The sequence below is a fragment of the Mustela lutreola genome, chromosome 8 (assembly GCF_030435805.1).
Source record: "Mustela lutreola isolate mMusLut2 chromosome 8, mMusLut2.pri, whole genome shotgun sequence".
Lineage (NCBI taxonomy): Eukaryota > Metazoa > Chordata > Mammalia > Carnivora > Mustelidae > Mustela > Mustela lutreola.
Window position 1 is genome coordinate 80,476,964 of NC_081297.1, and position 21,182 is coordinate 80,498,145.

General features: G+C 35.7%; 1 protein-coding gene across 9 annotated transcripts in view; it reads right to left on the reverse strand.

The window, feature by feature from the left end:
- The window catches only part of SOX5 (SRY-box transcription factor 5), a 995,891-nt gene that overhangs the window by 656,394 nt on the left and 318,315 nt on the right, over positions 1-21,182 (reverse strand). For 2 of the 9 annotated variants that reach the window (XM_059185768.1, XM_059185767.1), the window contains exon 5: positions 7,466-7,532. The exons of the other annotated variants lie outside the window; for them this stretch is intronic. The gene's annotated coding sequence lies outside the window, so the exon portion shown is untranslated. The remainder of the gene's footprint in view (positions 1-7,465; positions 7,533-21,182) is intronic. 9 annotated transcript variants of the gene reach the window in all.

Consider the following 21,182-nt stretch of genomic DNA (forward strand, 5'->3'; position numbering starts at 1 on the left):
AATCCAATTCACCCTCATTTTGTATATAAGTGAAAATAAAGCAATGCTTTAACTCTTAGAAATGACAATATCTCGTTATTTAGATAAGTGCCACCAAATCATTATTGAGATTCTGATAGCATTTGCCTTACTGGTAAAAGAAAATTACCTGTAATGCATAGTTTAAATAATTACTTTTAAACAAAAGCTTCTTTTCTGCATTGCTTATTTATCTTTTGAGACCAACTCAGCAGGGCTATGTATTTTATTAAAATTGCCTTCAGACTGCTAATGGCAGGGCGTCTGTTAGCACAGGAAAAGTGATGGCAGTTTGACTCCTATTCCTAATATTGGGAGTTAGTCCAGACACTTAAGAGCCAGAACTCTGCTGTGCATTTGACTATGTTATCAACACTTTACTTGCTAATGATACTAGTGACAGCATTTCAATATGATGGGTCAGACTTAAATAGGAAAGCTTATAATTGTGCTTACAGAACCAAAGAAACTCCCTCCCTCCCCACCACCAAAAAAATCCTTTTTATCAGCAGATCAGCTGGTGTTAAGCTTCATGACTGGGAATTATTTGGTAAGCTTCTGCTCAATTTTTTTTTTCCTTCTCTACTTCCCACCTGGAATGCGGAGGATCCATCAGCACCTGATATCTCCCCGTTCAGAAAATGACAACTGAAAGCCTTCCTGTGGTGCAACTGTGTGCCAACTACCCAGCAGAAGGTCACACTGATGACTCCCCTGTGGCTTTTATTTTCCCCAGGGAAATCCACAGCCAGGGCTGACTGCCTGCCAAATATGCTGAGTGCCACAAACCAGCAGTGCTAAGAACCCCCCATCTTTCTTGATGCGAAGCAGTAAGCAACTGTGCTGAACACCTGTGTCAGCTCCTGTTCCTGGGGACACCCCAGGCGAGCACTCTCAGCATCCAGGGATAGGGTTCCCTTCCTCTAACTGGCACTTCTGTCCAAAAACTTCTCAGTAGTCATATGATAATAGTTATGTTTGTCAGATCTCTATAACATCAGCGTGTTTAACTACCATTAAGGAGGAGGATTTAAATCATTCGCGAGTTAAATATTTTACTCGTGTGTCTACAGGGAATCAGCACAATGAAAGTACTTCCTGTTATTGTACAAGTAAAAACAATAGTCTCTGTAACTTCCTTTCACAGCTTCTCCAACCCACTTGAGGAAGAGGAGACTTGGTCTGAGTTGTAGAAAAGGCACAATGCCATAGAGAGACAAGATCTAAATCAGTATTTTCCTGTAACTGACAGAGAATAATATGCTCATTTCAAGTGAAAATTCCAGTCAAGAATGGGATGGAGAAAAAGTCGGGCAATATGAATAAAAGGGTGCCTGCCACAGTTTAAGACTCAGAATATTGAATGAATGAATGAATGAATGAATGGACAATCAATAATTTGAGTAATTTTCAATACCTCAAAAAAATTCTATAATTCAGAAATCATTATATTCCATTGAGCCTATACAGACTGAATTTAGTGTTTACTATTTGCAGATCACTCAGACCAGGCCTGTGCAGAGATTAAAAATAAATAAATGAGGGATGCCTGGGTGGCTTAGTTGGTTATGCCACTGCCTTCAGCTCGGATCATGATCCTACGTTCCTGGGATCGAGTCCCGCATTGGACTCCTTGCTCAGTGGGGAGCCTGCTTCTCTCTCTGCCTCTGCCTGCCAGTCTGCCTGCTTGTGCGCTCTCTCTCTCTCTCTGATAAATTAATAAAATCTTTAAAATGAATGAATGAATGAATGAGTGAACCAAAGCCTACTTCAGAACCACACATCTTGTTAGGCAGCAGAACTACAGTTCAAACTTCAGAGTTTCTTGTATTTTGACAATTCCATTTGATTTTCTTCAAAATGCCACATGACATTCAGACCCCTAGTCTTTCAGGGTGTTCCCTCAGCTTGGGTTGCCCTTCTTCCATTAAAGAGGAAACTTGTGCTGTCAAGTTTCAATTCATATAGCTTCATCCTCGACTTTCCTGCCATGTTCCTGAATGTCTGCATGGATGCTTTTTCATTGTATCAATACAAGCATCTCAAATGCTAAGACTCTCAGAACAATCTGTGTCTCTCCACTAATGAAAATAGAAGTAAATAAGTAAAAACAACTACCTTTTTCTCATTTCCCATATCCATGTTTTGCATGACTTTCATTTCAGTTACTCAAGATTTAAATTCATCCCTATTGCTCTAGTATGTCAAATTCTACTACTTCCATCTTTGAATTTCTGCTTCTTTTGCCCCCATGTGTTTTTGTCTTGGCTCTGGCTTTATGGATCTCTTGTATGATGACTATATTGGTCTCCTCTCTTCCCCTTGTAAATTCTCCCATTTTAATCAACCTCATACTGCCACCATATTAATTAATTAATATAGTCAATTAATAATTAATTAATACAGGCAAAGACCTAATCATCAAAAAATATCAACAAATATTTTCGATAACTTCCCAGATCATGCTGAATTAAAAGTGAAATCACCAAAGAGCCAAAGTTCTCTTTCTAGACTTTGAATTGCAAAGTCTCCTCATGTTATAAAGAGCTCAACATATCTTTAAAGTCATTATTCCCCTTTTGTATACCTTGTGCTGTATGAAAATGTACTCAAGCCTAAAGACACACTTCAGACACCAGGACTCTAAATATATACTGGGCAATCCTATCTTCTCCCCCTGTAGTTAAGATCTCGGCTAGGAAAATCACATGGATCCTTTAAGACCCAGCTCAAGTACCCTCTTGCATATAAAACTTTCCTTCTCTTCCCTACAAACCCTTGTAGAATGTTACTTGGTAGTTCTTGTTTACTCTTTATGACATTATATCTTACATAATAATAATTGGTATTGGATCTTCAATCTAAATTCATTCAACATGTGTTATAAGCAAAGCACTCTGAAAGGTGTGTTAGGGTTATAGTAGAGAACAAAACAGATTCACTCCCAACAAAAAGCAAAGAGAAAAGGGTCTTTCAAACAAATAAACCAAAAAAAGTGTGATGGGAGACAGAGTCGTTCATGCAGTTGAATGAACTGAAGGACCAAATAAGATAATGACTAAAAATTGTCATTTGGATTTAGTGTGATGGAAGTAACTGATTGCTTAGCAAGACTTGGCATGATAGAAGTGGAGAGGATCGGGGAGTGGGTGGGAAGAAAGAAAATGGAGACAGGAAGTTGAAACCTCATGAAACATGTGTATGAAGGGAGTGATGGCTGGAGGAAGAAGTAGGGTCAAAGGGAACTTTTTGTCAATTTATTTTAAGGTGGGAAACTTCAGCACCTGTAAATATTAAAGCTTCCAGTAAAGAAGCTGAAGCTATTAGAGTGAAGAATCTTTCTGGAACTGCCAAAAGAAGTGAGGCATAAGCACAGTTGGAAGAACTAGTCCTTCTAAGAGAAGGAAAACCTCCTGCACTCCCTGTGGTGGAGAAGGACCCAAATCACCCCTAGATTCAAGGAAGACTGCAGGTGTCTATGTGAAGTTGAGGTAGGCAGGCCCTCTTCTTTAGAATATAATTCAGAGAGTAATTTCTTTAGTTCTCATTTAATCATAAAGGTGATTCTTATGATTTAAAAGGGAAGAATTTAGAACAAATAAAAATTTTCATTTATTGCATGAATATTCTGATAGCCAAATGATGGAAATCTAAGCTTAGATATAATGTATTGGTCTAAAGGTTTGAAAACATTAAGGTAAACCATTATTTGACAGCTGGAAACTGCTGCCACAAGACTGATGACAGAAGGCAACCCTTAAATTCCTTTTCTCATACTCACTTTGATGCTTTTACAGGATAGTAATGAGATTTTTGGAACCAACTCTTCTTCCAAGCGTCAATAGTATGTTCTCCAATGGATAATTTTTAGGAAAATAAATATGGAGATTTTCCTCTGTTCTTTATATGAAATAATCTCCCTTATTTTCTCATTCATATTAAAAATGGCCACCTGTAGTGTAGGTGATTCTTAATTCAACCAATTTTTATTTACCATCTTACTATGTGCTCATTGGCTTAACAATTGCAAAAGAACTGCCAAGATAACAGTATGCTTCTCCCTGTGGAGCAGTGTTGATCACTTCTAGACAAACATGTCTAAGACCCCAACTCAGCTGCTAAAAGTTTCAGAGCTGGTGCCAGAATTTATGCCCTCTAAATCCTACTAAGTTTTTTTTTTTTTTTAATACTCCACGTTTCCTTTTCATAAATAGTCCAATAGATCATGTGATAATCGCAATAAAGCTATGACATACTTTGAAGCCTCTTCCTTTACAAATAGAACATAAAATTCATGATTGCTTGTGGACTTATACACAGCTATGTAGTTTTGGTTGAAATTATAAATGACAAACAAATGGGAAAATCAGTATGCAAAGCAACAATCAGATGCACATAATTTTAAAATATGACATATCATTGTCATTAATGTCCCTATTCTAAAACAATAAGTTATTATACACTGCCAAAAAACACGATTCAAATTCAAAAGAACTATGCAAATTAAGGACATGGAAAAGAAAAATAAGAGCTGCACTATTTAACATTAGCTCCTGGAACACAATCATCAGTCAATATCCTGATCAGATAATGTTGCCCTGATCATTGTTAATTTAAGTCTATTTTCATTCATAATTTATATTCTGTACCAAAAAAGAAAATGTTAAAATGCTTTACATACCCAGTAAGTTTGAGTGATCCTTAAAACATGTGAGCCACGTGATGTCCCTTATTGGCTAAAATCTCTTTAACGATTCCCATCTCACTCAGAATGATAGTCAAGGTCCTACCGCTATCTACCAGGCTTTCTATGGTAGACACCACTTCACCCTTCCCATTCTCAACTCCTAGTTGAGAATCTCCTTAATCTTTCCCTGACACATTGCCTTTCTTTACTATCTTTCAATACCAAGTGTAAGGAGTGTCTCTTCACCCATCTATATCTATACGGTTCCCTCTCTCCATTTAGTTTTGTGCTTCATTTTCTCCTTAAAACTACCTTCCTCAGACTTAATATCTAAAATATTATCCCATCCTTCTCAATTTATTCTGCTTTATTTACTTCTTAGTACGTATCCCCATTAACATATACAGATGACTCTTGAACAACGTGGGTTTGAATTGCATGGGTCCATTTACACATATATTTTTTACAGTATAGTATCGTATATGTATTTTTTTCTTCCTAATGATTTTCTTAATAACATTTTCTTTCCTCTAGCCTACTTTATTGTAAGAATACAGTATATAATACATGTAACAATGTAACATACAAAATATGTGTTAATTGACTGCTTATGGTACTGGCAAGGCTTCTGGTCAATTGTAGACAATTTATTAAGTTTTGGGGCAGTCAAAAATTATACACAGATTTTCAACTGCATGAGGGGTTAGCACCTCAAACTCCCACATTGTTTAAGGGCCAAATGTAGGTTTAAATCTTTACTTTATGTTTTCCTCCTCTAAAATAAAGATTCAGGAGCATAAGAACCTCCATTGCATGAAGGAAAGAAAGAATGGATAATCATCTTTCCATTTTATCCAGCCAAATAAGAAACTTCTCCAGAGAAACAACAGTTACAAAACAAACAAACAAACAAAAAAAACAAAAAAAAGAAAGCAAAAAAATTTAAAGTTCTTGATTTCTTTAAATATCAAAATGATCCAAAGTCAAATATTAGTATCAATTAGTATCAATTGTATTTTCTATAAAATTATAAATTGGTGGACATGGCAAATGATATTTTCTATGTATGTGCATAATATTGTGTGCAGAACTGTGTGTATTCCATAATCTGTAAGGCAGCATAATGCAGTACGATTGCATTATATCAAGAGACACAGATTTACCTCTGTTACTATTTCATGTGACACTAAGTGGCAATTTAGGTTTGCAAAACAGGTACACTGGATTGGATTCTATCTCCCAAGGCTATGGAATCTGAGATGTTCATCTCTTCCTTTTTGATTTTGCTTACAAACACACAAAACTCAACAAGTATATTCAATTTAGGGTCAATACTTACATTTCAGCTGGATGCCAAGAACACCCACCACTTGGGCTTCGATTTGTTTCTTTTTAATGTTTAGTTTAATCATATTTGTTAACTGAAAATGTGGAAATGTTTACCACCAGAAAACTCTTCGTAAAAGTATTGCTCAAAGGAAATCTCAAAGCTACTAGAATCAGTGCAGTCACACTTACAAACCCAACCAGTTAAACATATTCTAAATACATCTTTTTTGCAGGACTCATACCTAAGTTAGCTAAGAACAGAGACTTGAGCATATGCACCGCATCAAGATATACTTGAAATTATCTCTCCTTTAGGCCGGAAGCTAGTGTTCTCTCAATACATAACAATAGTAATCTGTCTAGTATTTAATGCTAATGCTAAGAAATAACAAAATCCCTGAATCATCCAGGCAGAGGAATTTTAAGCTTAGCTCCTTTCTTAATAGGCCTTTTTACTGGAAAAGATGTGATCAGACTGAAGGACAAAAGCATCTATCCCTCCCGGTTACGAAAACTGAAAAAGCCCAATGGGAGTTGCTCTATAAGAAACCTGGATGTGGAGGAGTTAAGTGACACTCCAGGAGAGTTGTGGAAGTGATAGGCGTGACAGAGAGGTAAAGGATCCCCAGGCTTCTATAAATAACTAAGCAATTGTACTGAGAAATGTAATCACTGTTCAAGTCAACTGGGAGACTTCTCTGAAGCAGGAGATGAACACGAACCCATTAGTCACTCATGGAGACACTCAGGGCAATGGAAACCCCAAAGGCTAGCATGGCTTCAGCTTACCAAGGGATGGGACTAACACTAAACCTTCCACAATGGTGACAAATGCTCATTGTACACCCTTTGACTTTTGGGATCTTTCCATTTACATAGAAATTGGATTTTAATTAACCTTCACTTTACACATGGTAGTCAACATTAGTAGTTAAGATTAATGTAAGCAAACAGATTGACTCTAAAGTGTCAGAGCTTTTAGGGGTGGATCCAAGCTCAGAGACTTTTTAGTGGAAAAGAAAGGAAATGACTTTCATGACCCAAGTGTTTTTACAATTACTTAATGTCACTACAATTACTTAATAACATTTTATATGTTTAAAGTTTTGATTCTGGAAAAGTTATCAAGAAATCTTCATTCAAAAACAGCTGATTGAGAATTAAAGAAATCAGGGTATTTATATAACTTATTAGGTAAGACATTTTCTTCTATTCCTGAAAATTTATTTTAATTATTTTTTTAGATCTTCAAATCCTAAAAAAAGAAACCCAAATGCTGGACTTTTTATATAAAGGTGTTAGTCATGGTTTACAAAACTGAGAACATACCAAGCAAGCACGTCCAAGAGACAAACAAGTGGCAAGAGACTTGAGAACTCTAAAATTGATGGCAAGAGAATGATCAGCAAATGATAATGCAAATGTTCTGACCTGCTGAGTCTCCCAGTCCAATCTCTCCCTCTCCTGATGTCCTTGATGTTATCTATTTCTTGCAAGGCTAAAAAACAAAAATAAAATAAAATAAAATAAAATAAATGAAAGAAAAGTAGTGAGAAATCAAAGTAATTCCAAAGTAGGGGAAAAATCAAATATCATAGAGTTAAAGTTTCTACTACAAAACTTTGGAAGTGGGGCGCCTGGGTGGCTCAGTGGTTAAGCCGCTGCCTTCGGCTCGGGTCATGGTCTCGGGGTCCTGGGATCGAGTCCCGCGTCGGGCTCTCTGCTCGGCGGGGAGCCTGCTTCCTCCTCTCTCTCTCTGCCTGCCTCTCTACCTACTTGTGATTTCTCTCTGTCAAATAAATAAATAAAATCTAAAAAAAAAAAAAAAAAAAAACTTTGGAAGAAACAGTAAATAAATTTTATCATAACAACTTTTTCTAGATCAGATTCACAGCCACACAGTCAGATACACAAGACTGTGCCAGTTAATGGTTGATGAATGAATAATGAATGAACAACTGAAAAACAAATTTTATAAAAGACAGTCAAGATATAATGACAGTTGAAGTGTAAAAATGGTAACCAATTATTCTGGAGCTGTATCAATTAAATCATTTTTATAAATTTTTATGTTATTAATTCATTCATATAAGCACATGCATGAATATGAACCCTGGGCCTAGTTTTATAGAGAAAAACAATTGTAACCTTCGTTATAGTTCTTGACGGTTACCTTAAAATACACTTATAAGGCAACATTACTTACAGCTACAGTATTAAGGAAAACATCTTAAATGGCACTAAGATGTATTAAATACAGAATATGACTTATAAGGCACAGTGCTATGTTATACTAAGACAGTAAGTTGTATAAGAATAAAAGTTTACAAACTCACTGAATAATTTCTAGATTAAAAATAGTATGATTAAAAACACCAAAATAAAAACACCAAAATAAAAGCAGAAACACTTTATTTATACCCAGTTGCTCTTTCATAGTCATACTCTAGTGTTATAAAGACCAAGTTTCCTTTTTCGGGAGTGTGGGGATTTTGTTTTAGTTTTATTTTTGTTTTTTAAGAGTTTATTTATTTGACAGAGAGAGACAGCACAAGAGAAGGAACACAAGCAAGGGGAGTGGGAGAAGGAGAAGCACATAGCAGGGAGCCCAATGTGGGACCGGATCCCCGGAAAGCTGAACACAGACACTCAACAACTGAGCCACCCCAGCACCCTTGGTTTACTTTTAGAGAGGGATGAGGGGGCAGAAGGAGAAGGAGAGAGAGAGAGAATCTTAAGGCTCCATGTCCAGTACAGAGCAAGTCTGCGTCTGACAACCCTGAGGTCATAACCTGAGCTGAAATCAAGAGTCTAACGCTTAACTGACTGAGCCACCCAGGTGGCCCAAAGCCCAGGGTTTAATCAGTGGTCCTATGACAGAAGCGCTATATGTCTTTGGAAATTTACTGAACCTCTAAGAGGCTTATTTTCTTGATCTAGAAAAATGGTTTCCTTTCATTTTGTCATGAATCCAGGAATCTTCCCAAAATCAATACATACAACTATCTTACCATGATGTTAGTATTTACTTACAGATGTACAATAATTTTTATAAGGATAAGTTCATCACCTATTCTACCTTTTTAAGCTTTGGCCCCTAAAATGTTTAGTTCTATCATTGTAAAATGTTTAAACATGTGTTAATGATTTTTGTGACATTGCAACATGATTATTAAATTTTATAAATATAAATTATATAAATTTTGTGCCTTGGGATGGTGGAGTTACCTGTGTCATTAACTGGATTATGTATAGTCAGTATTTGAAAAAGACTTAAAAATCATACTTTTAGGAAAATAGAATCCTACTTCTAGAATATTGGTCTTACATACTATAATCACAATTTTGGAGGTGATCTAGGCCCAAACTACTGTATAACTTTTGATTTTTAGTTTATAAAGACTTTACTTTTAAGAGCTTCAATAATTTTGGGTGACTTCTAGAGTCCCTAAATTATTTTAAAGTATGTAAAACAGTAAAGAAATAATACACCAAGACCTGCTGGGTTTTATCTTAGTAATATAAAAATTAGTTTAACATTTAAATATCAAATAATGGAACAAGCTATATAAATAAAATATAAAATCATACAATTATTCAATAGATGAGAATAACATTTGACAAAAGTCCAACACATTACCATGATAAAAACACTCAAGAAACTAGCAATAGAAAAAAACTTCCTTAATCTAATACAGAGAGCATCTACAAAAAAACCACAACTATCATACTTAATGGTAAAAGATTGATTGGTTCCCCCAGATCAGGAATAAAACAAGGAGGTCCACTCATACGACTTCTATTCAGCATTGTACTGGAGATTACAGCCAGGTTTGTTAATAAAGAAAAATAAAAAATATCCAGATTGAAAAGGAAGAAATAAAACCATCTATTTGGAGATAACATTATTTTTATTTAGAAAATCTAAAGGAATTCACTAAGATCTATTAGGAAGGAAGGAAAGAAGGAAGAAACAGAGGGAGAGAGAAAGGGAATGAAAAAGAAAGACAAAGAAATCCGATATTTGTTCCTGATTGCTTGCACAGAGTTTCAAAAACTTATGGAATTCACTGAGTGATAGATAAACCTTTGTTATGCTATGACTTGACTCAGAACAGAGCCCCTAGATAGCTTCAGAATGGGAGAGGTTGTGAAAAAAAGCAAACACATGATTTAAGAACTGGAACTCTTTAGGACCCTACCACCCTAGACTCTGAGGAGAGGAGAGGAACTAGAGATTGAGTTTAATCACAAGGTTAATGATTTAATCAATAATGCCTATGTAATGAAACCTCAAGAGAAGCTCTAAAATGATGAGACTCAGAGAGTTCCTGGTTGGTGAACATATTGACGTATGGGAGGGTGCACACTCTGACTCCACAAAAACCAACTCCTGTGCTCGAGACCCTTCCAGACTTATCCTATGTATCTTCATCTGGGATATTCATTTGAAGCCTTTATAGTAAAACCATAATAGTAAGTATAGCGGTTTATGAGTTCTGTGAGTCATCCTAGTGAATTACTGAAGCCGAAGGAGTATTGGGAGAACTCACAAATCTGTAGCCAATTATGCCAGGCAGAAGTACCCATTGCCTGGGGACCCCACTTGCAGTTACCTTCTGAATTAAGGGCAGTCACTGGGGACATTCCTCTTTAACTTCTGGGATCTGATGCTAATTCCAGATACTGCCAGATTGAACTGAATGATAGGATACCCAGTGACATCTGAGAATTCCTATCGGACCATAATAGTCTTTTCAACAAATGGACAACTGGATATCCATATGCAAAAGAATGGAATTAGACCCCTACCTCAATACCATGCAAAAAATTAACTCAAAATGGATATTATTAAATGTAAAAGTCAAAACTATAAAACTCTTAGGAGAAAGCACAAATATTCATAGCCCTGAGTTTGGCCAGGGTTTCTCAGACACACCACCAACAGAGAAGACAAAACAACAACAACAACAACAAAAAAAAACTTGTAAATTGGATTACATCAAAACAGAAAAACTTTTGGGCTTCAAAGTATATAATCGAGAAGGTATCGAGCACGATTTTGTCTTGGGAGCAATAAAGAAAGAATAAAGTAAAAAGACAACCTACAGAATGGGAGAAAATATTAGTAAACCATACATCTGCTAAGGACTTATATCCAAAATATATAAAGAATTATTTCCACTTTATAATAAAAAGTTAAACAACCCAATTAAAATGGGCAAAGAATCTAAATAGGCATTTTCCCAGAGAAGATATATAAATGGCCAGTTAACACATGAAAGATACTCAACATTATTTAGCCATTAGGAAAATGCAAGCCAAGGCTACAATGATATACCACCTCACATCCACTAGGATGACTAATAAAAAAAGATAGGTAATAATAAGTGCTGATGAGATTGTAGAGAAATTATACATCAAATGTACATCAAATGTAGTTATGTGAAATTCTTCAGGTGCTTTGGAAAATAGTTTGGCAGTTCCTAAAAAGTTAAATATAGAGTTACTATATGACCCAGCAATTCGACCCTATATACATACACAAAAGAAATGAAACCTATGTCTCTCTATATAAATACTTGTAAATGAGTGTTTATAGCAGCATTATTTATAAGAGCTGAAATGTGGCAACAATTTAAATGCCCATCAACTGATGAATGAATAAGCAATATTTAAGTATATGCATACAATGGAGTATTATTCAGCCATAAACCATAAAGTATATATTAAAACATGAATGAAACTTTAAAAGATACCAAAAGAAAGAAGCCAGTAACAAAATACCATATTTTTTTAAAGGTTTTATTTATTTATTTGACAGAGAGATCATAAGTAGGCAGAGAGGCAGGCGGGGGAGGGGGGAGCAGGCTCCCTGCTGAGCAGACAGCCCCATGCAGGGCTCGATCCCATGACCCTGGGATCATGACCTGAGCCGGAGGTAGATGCTTAACCCACTGAGCCAGGCGCTTCAAATTTACCTAACTGGAGCATTTGTTATATTCATATATTGTATGATTCCATTTATAAGAAATGCTCCAATAGGTAAATTTATAAAGACATACCGACATATTAGTGGTTACCTAGAGTTAACAGATTTAGAGTGGGGAGGACCTGTTAATGTGTATGGAGTTTTTATGAGATTAAAAAGTTCTCAAATTATATTATGATGATTTTGACCAAGTCCTTGAATTTACTACAAAACAGTGAATTGCTACTTTAAATGAGTAGATTGTAAAGTATATAAACTATAACTCAACAAAGCAGTTTTTAACAAATTACATATTAGAAAACAAAGACACATTAATACAATTGTGTTCTCATTTTTAAAAAAGGAAAAGTACCCTCATCTGCCTTGAAAAAAATCTAACCATGTTAAGATAATACAAAATATGTTTTATATTTGATAGACGATTTCTTGACAGATAACACTAATGCCAGACCAAGTTTAAATACCAACAATAAAATAATAGAAAGTCTACTTTTAAACTAGTCTTCAGAGATTAGTCTTTCAACAGAGTTCAAGCATTATAATACAATCCAAGTGTAACTGTCACTTTATCAGCACTGATAGTGAAGGGAAAAACTCATTAATCCAAATTATGGCAATAGTTCAGAATATAATTCTTTGAAAGTTGGGAATCACATGGATACCTCACCGATTTTAGAATTCTCTAAGAATGACGGTTATAAAATTTTAGCTGCCAAACAAAACTAGGTAAATATATGAAGAAATATATACTTTAAAAAAATCAGGTTTCAATGACATAAAATTGAAGCTTCCCAATACTACCTATTTACTTTTGATTTAAATGAATTCATTAAAAAATAAGAGACTTCATTATCCTGTAAGATTACTTCATGTTTACCCAATTTCATAATGGTAAGAGTGATATGATTAAATAGCTTGATCCATTGCAGTTATACAACATACAGTGGTTAATCTCTTTATTTAATACGTGTTTAATGATTCATGTTTATTTTCTGCTATTGAAATTTAAATAAGGTTCCCTTCCCATCTCTAAAGTGGGTATACACATTGCTTTAAGTTGGGGATGGCTGAATATCAGCCACCTATTCTCTCATCTAGTCCATAAAAAGTTACTGATGACTTATGGTGAGATATTGATTTTAAGATAAAATACAGAGATATACAGTACATGTGTTTGGGGATTATCTAGAATGGACTATGAGTTCAGGCCTCAACTTACAGGTGACAAAACATTTCTCAACTGCAGCTTCCTCATTTTTAAGGTGATGATGAATTGAACCAATGAGTTTATAGAACCCAAAAATAAGCAATACTTTCTCTTTTTTTGGTCTACTCTGAAGCCTAGGAAGATTAATCACATGTGGATTCTGCACCTGAGAAATTAACAGTACAGCAGATATTATAATGTGTATAAATAAATGAAGGTGAGAAATCATAAAGTAGGAATTTCCAATGATAAAATAAGATGTGAGGTGATCCCTACCAGATATACACAAAACAGAACATCATCACTATCACCAAATGGAAATAGCATTATGTAGCTGATTAGCACATTAATTAAATGATTATTAAGTAAATAAATAGAAAATCAATAATCTCAGTTTGCTCCCAAGAAAGCCTGAATAATTGCAAGTAAAGTTGAACATTATGGAAAAGATGTTTACTTCCCACTATCATTCCTTAAAATAATGAATAAAAATACCACACTTCCTCTACTGACATTTGTTAAGTCTGGCTAGCCCAGCTCCAGCACTTACTCATGTCCAGCGGCAAGATATTTTATGTCTTGGTTCCTTCATTTTCTCATCTTTTAAATGGGAATTATAATAATGGATGCCTTAGGGGGGTTAGTAGAATTAAATGAGTTAATGTATGTCAAATGCAAGAGGACCTAGTCCACTGAGTACCACTGAGTTTTACTGTAGATACTCCATCAGTGTTATATCATCTTGACACTCTTATAATCTTTCATGCCATAGCAAGAATGTACAGGTATTGTGATTAAATTTTATTTACCATTCAATGGGAAGACAAAATGTCATAAGGGAAGATTACTCATAAATGCATAATGGAAAAACTAGGGCTTTTCCTATCACTCATAATGGCCTGAAGAGTGAAGTTCTGTGACTAACTAGGACCATACCATGTACCTTTGTCCTGCGCAGAGAATGAAGAAGCAGTTCTCCCAAAGGAAAGGGCGTGTTTGGGTGGAGCAGCATGCTGAAATACAAAACAATGGTTGCCTACCTACACCTACTATGCAAATAGGGGTAGTCTTTACTGCAATTTGGTGTTTTTAAATTTAACTGAACTCAAAATGTTGAACAAAGGACTGGTTTATACAAAATTAGAACTCTTTAATCAAAAAGTCCTTATAAGACTGATGGGAGTTTCCTCTCCCTCCCCTTCCACATGTCATTGGTCACTGAATCATGCTCATCTTGTCTCTTAAATATCTATAAACTCTGTCTCTTCCCCTCCATTTCTCCAGCTATTGCCCTTCTCTACATTCTCTTTTCTTACTTTGACTATAAGTTTCTCAGCTGTGCTCATTGCTCCCAAATTACACATGGGACAACTTGAGCATGTTCTTCCACTCTTCTCTACCTACTTCCCCTCAACACTCAACCCTGTTATTCAACCTTCTGAAGTGAAGTCTTTCCTAACTCTCCAAGGGATATTGAAGAACTCATTTCACGGGACCCACAAATGGTAAGTTAGCATACATCTGGAAGTATCCAATTATGAATTTTACCAACTAGCACAAGTTTTTATTATAAAAACCCATACTAGAAAGGTATGGTAAAGTGAGACTTTCATATGTGGTTAGTGAAACTTGAAACTGGTTCAAATATTTTGAAAAAGTATTTGGATCATATATAACAGTAATCTTACACATACGCCTATGTAAATTTATTTTTGAGATTATACCCTGAGGAAATATTTTATACACACACACACACACACACACACACACACACATATGAGGAATGAGTCTAAATGGCTAACAATAGGGCATTGCTTAAATGAATTATGGATCATTTCCCTACTAACCAGCTCAGGAAAATGAGGCTTAGTAATCAGCAGAGCCTGGATCCATATACACAATCCTGTGATTCCAACATTTAAAAATTCCTAAATGCTAATCTTGTTCGAAAATATTAGTGTTTAAAAATATTAACTTGGTTTCTAGGCAGAGGATCTGTGGTTTATATAACCAAGGACACCCATACACACACACACACGCGCACACACGCACTACATAAAAATGACCCAAAGGAAAAAAAAATGACCCAAAGGATAAGTGCCAAAATGTTACGATGTTAATTTTGGAATTACAGGAATTTCTTACATTCTTCTTTGGTAATCTACATTTTCTAAACATTTCCTCAATAAATTATATAACTTTTATAATAACCAAAAGTTTATTAAATAGAATAACAAAATTTTGTACAAATTGTATGCTGCTATTTAAGTGATGGAAAGAAAGGGCTTTTACAAAGGTTCTAAATTGGTACCTCATAATAATCTGAGCTCATAATAATCTCAAATGACTTCATACTTTAAAAAATACCTTCTTGGGGCTCCTATCCAGGTCTATTTCCTGTGAAGTAGCCAAAAGTCTTTTTAAAAACCATTTATTGACTTATTTTACTATGTATTAGATACCGTATCTACACTGGTTCCTTACTTCACAACTTCCTATGAAGTGTTAAAAATTTGTTAATGCTGAACAAATGAGGCTACTGAGTTGAACTTAATTGCCCATGGCTACATGGCCAGCATGGGGCAGATCTGGGACTTGAACCCAAAACTACCTGACAGGATACTCCATTTTCTTTCCAACAGACTACATACACCTCTTCAAAATATACCTGTCTATGTATTAATTCCTCACTTCATTTTCAAACGCTAATGTATCAAATAAAGCAATTATTACTAGTATGTAAATGAGCTAGTCAGATTACAAGTAGAAAAAATATAAGAATTGGAGGCCTCCCTCAGCCACTTGTCACTATCCCCCTCCTCCTTTTATTTCCTGCATAGCACTTACCACCTCTAAAATTTGTTTTATGACCTTACCTATTTTCTTCTTTGCTTTACCTCTAGCACCTAGAACAGTGCCTTACTTAAACTGGAGTTTAATACTTAGTAAATGAAAAAACAAATGTGTTCATGAGAACAGGTGAAAATCTCTCTCTTTACTAAGCTATGTATATCTTGACAAATCAACTAGCCTCTAGGCTTTTAAATTCTCGTTTCTTTCATGGGAAACTGCCTAAGGTTTTTATAAGCTTAACTCCATCCATTAAAACTACTTCCTGAGCATCTACTCTATGGCAGATATTCTAAACAAAGTGATAATTACAAAACACAAAAATCTCTCATGCATCGTATACTCTCGTAAGTAAAGAGTGACAAGAATATAACAAAATATGTTAGATGATGATCTGTACTTTGGAGACAAAACAGAGCTTGTGGGTCTCTGAGCAGAGACTCTGCAACTGGGTAATGGAGAAAGAAGGCAGTTGAGTCAGGAGGTGAAGGGGTAAGATATGCACACTGGGGAAAGAACAGTTCAAGTGGTGGGAATACCACGTCGGTGTGACTGTCTTTTTAGAGCAGCTGTAATGCAATAAATGAATGAGAGGTAACAGGAAATGAGATCAGATAAGTAAGGGAGCAGCAAGGATGGGTTGTGTAAGGCCTTGTAGGCCACTGTAATAACACTGGCTTTTATTCTCAGAGAAATTAGCAGTCACTGAAGGGGTCTGCACAACAGTGGAACATTCCATGACTTAGATTCTTAATGGGCTCAGCATTTCTCAGTGGGGTTGCTACCGGTATTTAGCGTGGGCAACTCCTCTTTGTCCTAACCCTCGAGTCCACAGTGGGTCATTCAGCATCTCTAAATGTCAGTAGTTATCCCCAGACTTTTTGACAATTAAAAATGTCCCCACTTATTTTCAGAGCTATGGTATAAATTGATGGAAGATAGGTTTAAAGAGCCTATGTTAATATTCCAGGCAATAGTTGGTGTTATCTTGAGCCAAAAAGGTAGTGGGAAATTCAGAATATATATTTTTGCCGACAAGATTTGCCAGTGAGCAGAATATGGATGTGAGTGAAAGCTAGAAATCAAAGGATGACTCCCAGGTGTTTGGAATGAGCAAATAGGATGGAGTAGCATTCACTGAAGTTGTGAAGACTGAATATGGATAAACTAGCTTTGGGGAAGAAAGCAGGAATTCAGTCAAGACATATTAAGAACTACTATGTAAAAACAGATATATCTACATCTTCTGGAAGGATTTTGTGAAATGGGGTAATGGGGTAATGGGGACTACCGCTGAACTGACAGATTTTGTTAGGGTGTGTTAGATAGAGTTAACAGAAATAAATATTAGATAAATGAATAAATGATTACTAATTTACTAATAGTAATGGATTAACCAGTTTAAACAATCAGATTATGTCCAGAAAAGTTTTTTTTTTAAATATAATCCAAAGGAATTAGTCTAATTGTGGAATTTCAAATGATAAATGGTGTGGAAGTAGGCAGGCTTTTAATGCTTTTAAAATCCCACCAAGCCCATATTGCACAGAGCAAATGTCCTACAGTGAGATTAGGCTCAGTCTTATGAAAACAGTGGGTGCATCACTGTCCTGTACCTTCTACTGACTAAGAACCACCACTTCCAACACTGCAGAGTCAACAGTCAATAAATGTAAACTTTTCTGCATCCATGGGCAATTTAAGAATTTCAGAGGAAAAGATGCATCTGGACATGGTTTAGACACACTTTACCCGTTGAATTTAGTCAGTCTTCCAGAGACAGAACAAATGATCTGAATCAACACAATGACTTCATTGATACAAACACACAATCTAGAGTTGGTAGGAGGAAGTGTCCAACTGCATCATTGCTGGAACTTTTCCCTAGCGACAGGATTCTACCTGCTCATATGAGTAGAAAGGTTGTTTTTTGAACAGCAAAGTTCATCATAGAAACAAGACGTTTCCCTTCAATGTGTTGAATAACCAAACTCCTATCATCAGAAGTTTCATTCTCTTTGGATTGATATCACATTTATGAATGTTCTCTCTCAATATCTTCTATTAACATCTCCCGTGATTTGACACAAGGGTGGTATCCACATTCAAAAAGAAGTCCTCACACTCACACCTATCCCAGGGCACTTGGCTTCCTTCAGAACCTGGCAGTATTTTTCAGACCGACTTGGCCTGTAGTTTGACACCCCCTCCTCCTCTCTGCAACAGTAGCACAGGGGACGTGGAGGCCATGCTTCAGTCAAAGTGCGGCTCCAATCACCAGGCAGCTCAAGAAGTTAGAAGGTTCATGCAAAGGTGGTCACTTGAACTGAAGTGCGAGGAACGTGTTAAAGAAGAACTAGTGGCAGACAGATGCCCCATGGGCTTCCCATTGTTGTTTCACAGAAGGACATACTGTGTCATAATGAATTACCACTAATTTGAGCCAGCAGTACTGTTAGATTGAGCCCGGCAACTCAGAATGACAAACAGTGCCTGCAAGATCATCTAATGAGGGGACAAGACTGCTCCTGGAGCAACGCTTCACTCAATTAGTGGACAAGGCTTTTAATGCCGCTCTGCACAACTAAAGCAATTTTGATTACTTAGAGCGGAGTCTCCATTTAGAATGGTTCCAAAGCTGAAACAGGGTTTCTCTTTTTTTTTTTTTTTTTCCTTTAATATAATTTATCTTGAGAGTATTTGAATGGTAATAAGCTATTTGAAAGCCAATCACATTATTTCCTATTTTTCCCTAAGTAATAGTGAAATACATTTTTTTTAAAGTTCAAATGATAGAATTTGCTCTACCAAATGAAATGTAAATAAGATAGCAAATGATTAAGGATATGCTGAGGGTGTGTGTGTATGTGTGTGTGTGTGCGGGCACTATGTGTGTCTCTCCGTGCCAGAATTACAGTTGGTGAATTCATTTCATCAGCCAACATTATCAGGAGGTTGCATATTTATTCTATATATCCTTAAAAAAAAAAATCCAGATCTTGCCTTCTTTGGCTAGGAGCACTTATATTTCATAGCTTTTGATATGGGGAACTGACGTTTCTACTTAGTTATTTTTTTTTTCCACTATGTCACTGCATGATGAAAAGCACTCATATGTGTAATAGTACAACTTTCTTTAATATCGTGATCACTGACTTATAACTAAACAGAGGCTATTTAGGTTTAGCAAAATCCTTTTGTTCTCATTAGAAACACACAGGGTCCTCACTATACATCGCTCTAGGCATCTTCTGGCTTTCTATCCATGCCGTGTGCGTAATTCTCAGACTGCTGGCACTCTGTGAAATTCTATGAAACTTTGCCTACTTAAGTAGAAGGTCATTGAGTAAAAGAAATTATTCAAGTGCTAGACACAAAGTTGGTGCCAATAAACTTTTATTAAACTGACCACAAATTCTACACAGATGAAGAAAGTAAACCTCATGATTCACTTTGCTTCCCTCAAGTGAACAGCAACAGCAGATTCAAAAGTTGAGAATGTGACTCTACACAGGCATACCTTACCTGTTATCAAAATTGTGGGGCTTCCCCATCCCCCCAAATTGTATAAAGTAGGTCTAATACAAACAAATATATTGTCGTAGAGGTGGGGGAGAGGTAGAGGGGGAGGGAGAGAAAGAATTTGAAGCAGGCTCCGTGCTCAGCACAGAGCCCGATGCTGGACTCCATTTCATGGCCTTCAAATCAAGAGTTGGCTGCTTAACTAACTGAGTCTCCCAGGAGCTCCTAAAACCAGTTTCTAAATAATGTACACCTGCACATCTTTAAGAGCTATATACAACCATGCTGAAGCACTCATCTAGAGCAGAAGTTAGGGAAAACTTCACAATTTTAACATTTTGAGTCACTGGAAAACCCATTAGTTGAATAAATTGACAATTATTGAACCTTATCATAGTCATGTTTCATTTCCTTACAATAATTTTAATAATTATGACCTTCTTGCCTCCAGAAGGGTTAACTCCAAAAGCATGTTACACCTTCAAGGAGATGGTTACATATTAGTATAAAGTGGTACATTATTGGTATTATTTTTCTAGTAAATAGAAAGAAGAAGAAGAAAAAACAATGTGGCTCAGGAGACAAGTGATATTTCCTATAATGTATGTTTTTAATAATTATGAAGACTCAAAAACTGGAAAGAATATGCACTGATTGTACATGGTCCTCTCCTGAGAATGCATGACATAAAATCACATCAGTGGCTCAAATTATTGCCAAAATAGAAAAAACTATTAATAGTTTCATTTATTGTCCTTTCCTGTCAAAAGGACTAATAGCCTGGGAGAGGAAGAAGCAATTCTTGTTAGTCGTAGAAATGAAAGAAAACTAATAATTAAGGAATACATTTAATGGAAAAGTACAAGTTAATAGATACAATTCAGTTGGTATCAATCTCTTAAGTGCCTCCCCTTCATTTCCTATTTGTTCTTTAGTAGACTATCAGTCCAAAGTACCAACAACAACTATCATTCAGCTTTCCATCAATGTTAGTATTAAACATCACAGATATTTTCCTATTCTTTGTTGGTTAATTTTCATTTTTCAAATATATACAGTATTTGCATGGTCCAAAGTTAAAACTATATATAAAGGTAACTCTGAGGAGACTTCCATCCCTATCCTTCTATTCATTCTCATCCATACATTATATGTAATTATTTTTATTAATTCTGGCTTATCCCTCCTATATTCCTTTCCAAAAAAAAAAAAAAAAGCAATCATGTATTTATTCTTATTTCTCCCTCTTTCTTGTGCAGAATGTAGCATACTACATACTATGAGTAAAGTACAGAAAAGTGGAGTCCTTGAAGGTTTTAAATTTTTCACTAAAATAACACATCCTGGAAATGTCTCCAAAATACTGCCCAGAGATCTTCCTCATTATCTCTTATAACTGCATGATTCTTCACTATACAGACATGCTTTTGTTTATTCAGTAAGTCTTTTATGGACAGGAATTTAGGTTATTCACAGTATTTTGAAGTTGTAAATAATTTTATAATTAATAACATCCATGAGTATTTTTAAAATCCTCACACAATTCCTGGAAAATCACTGGTGGGTAGGGAGGTTCA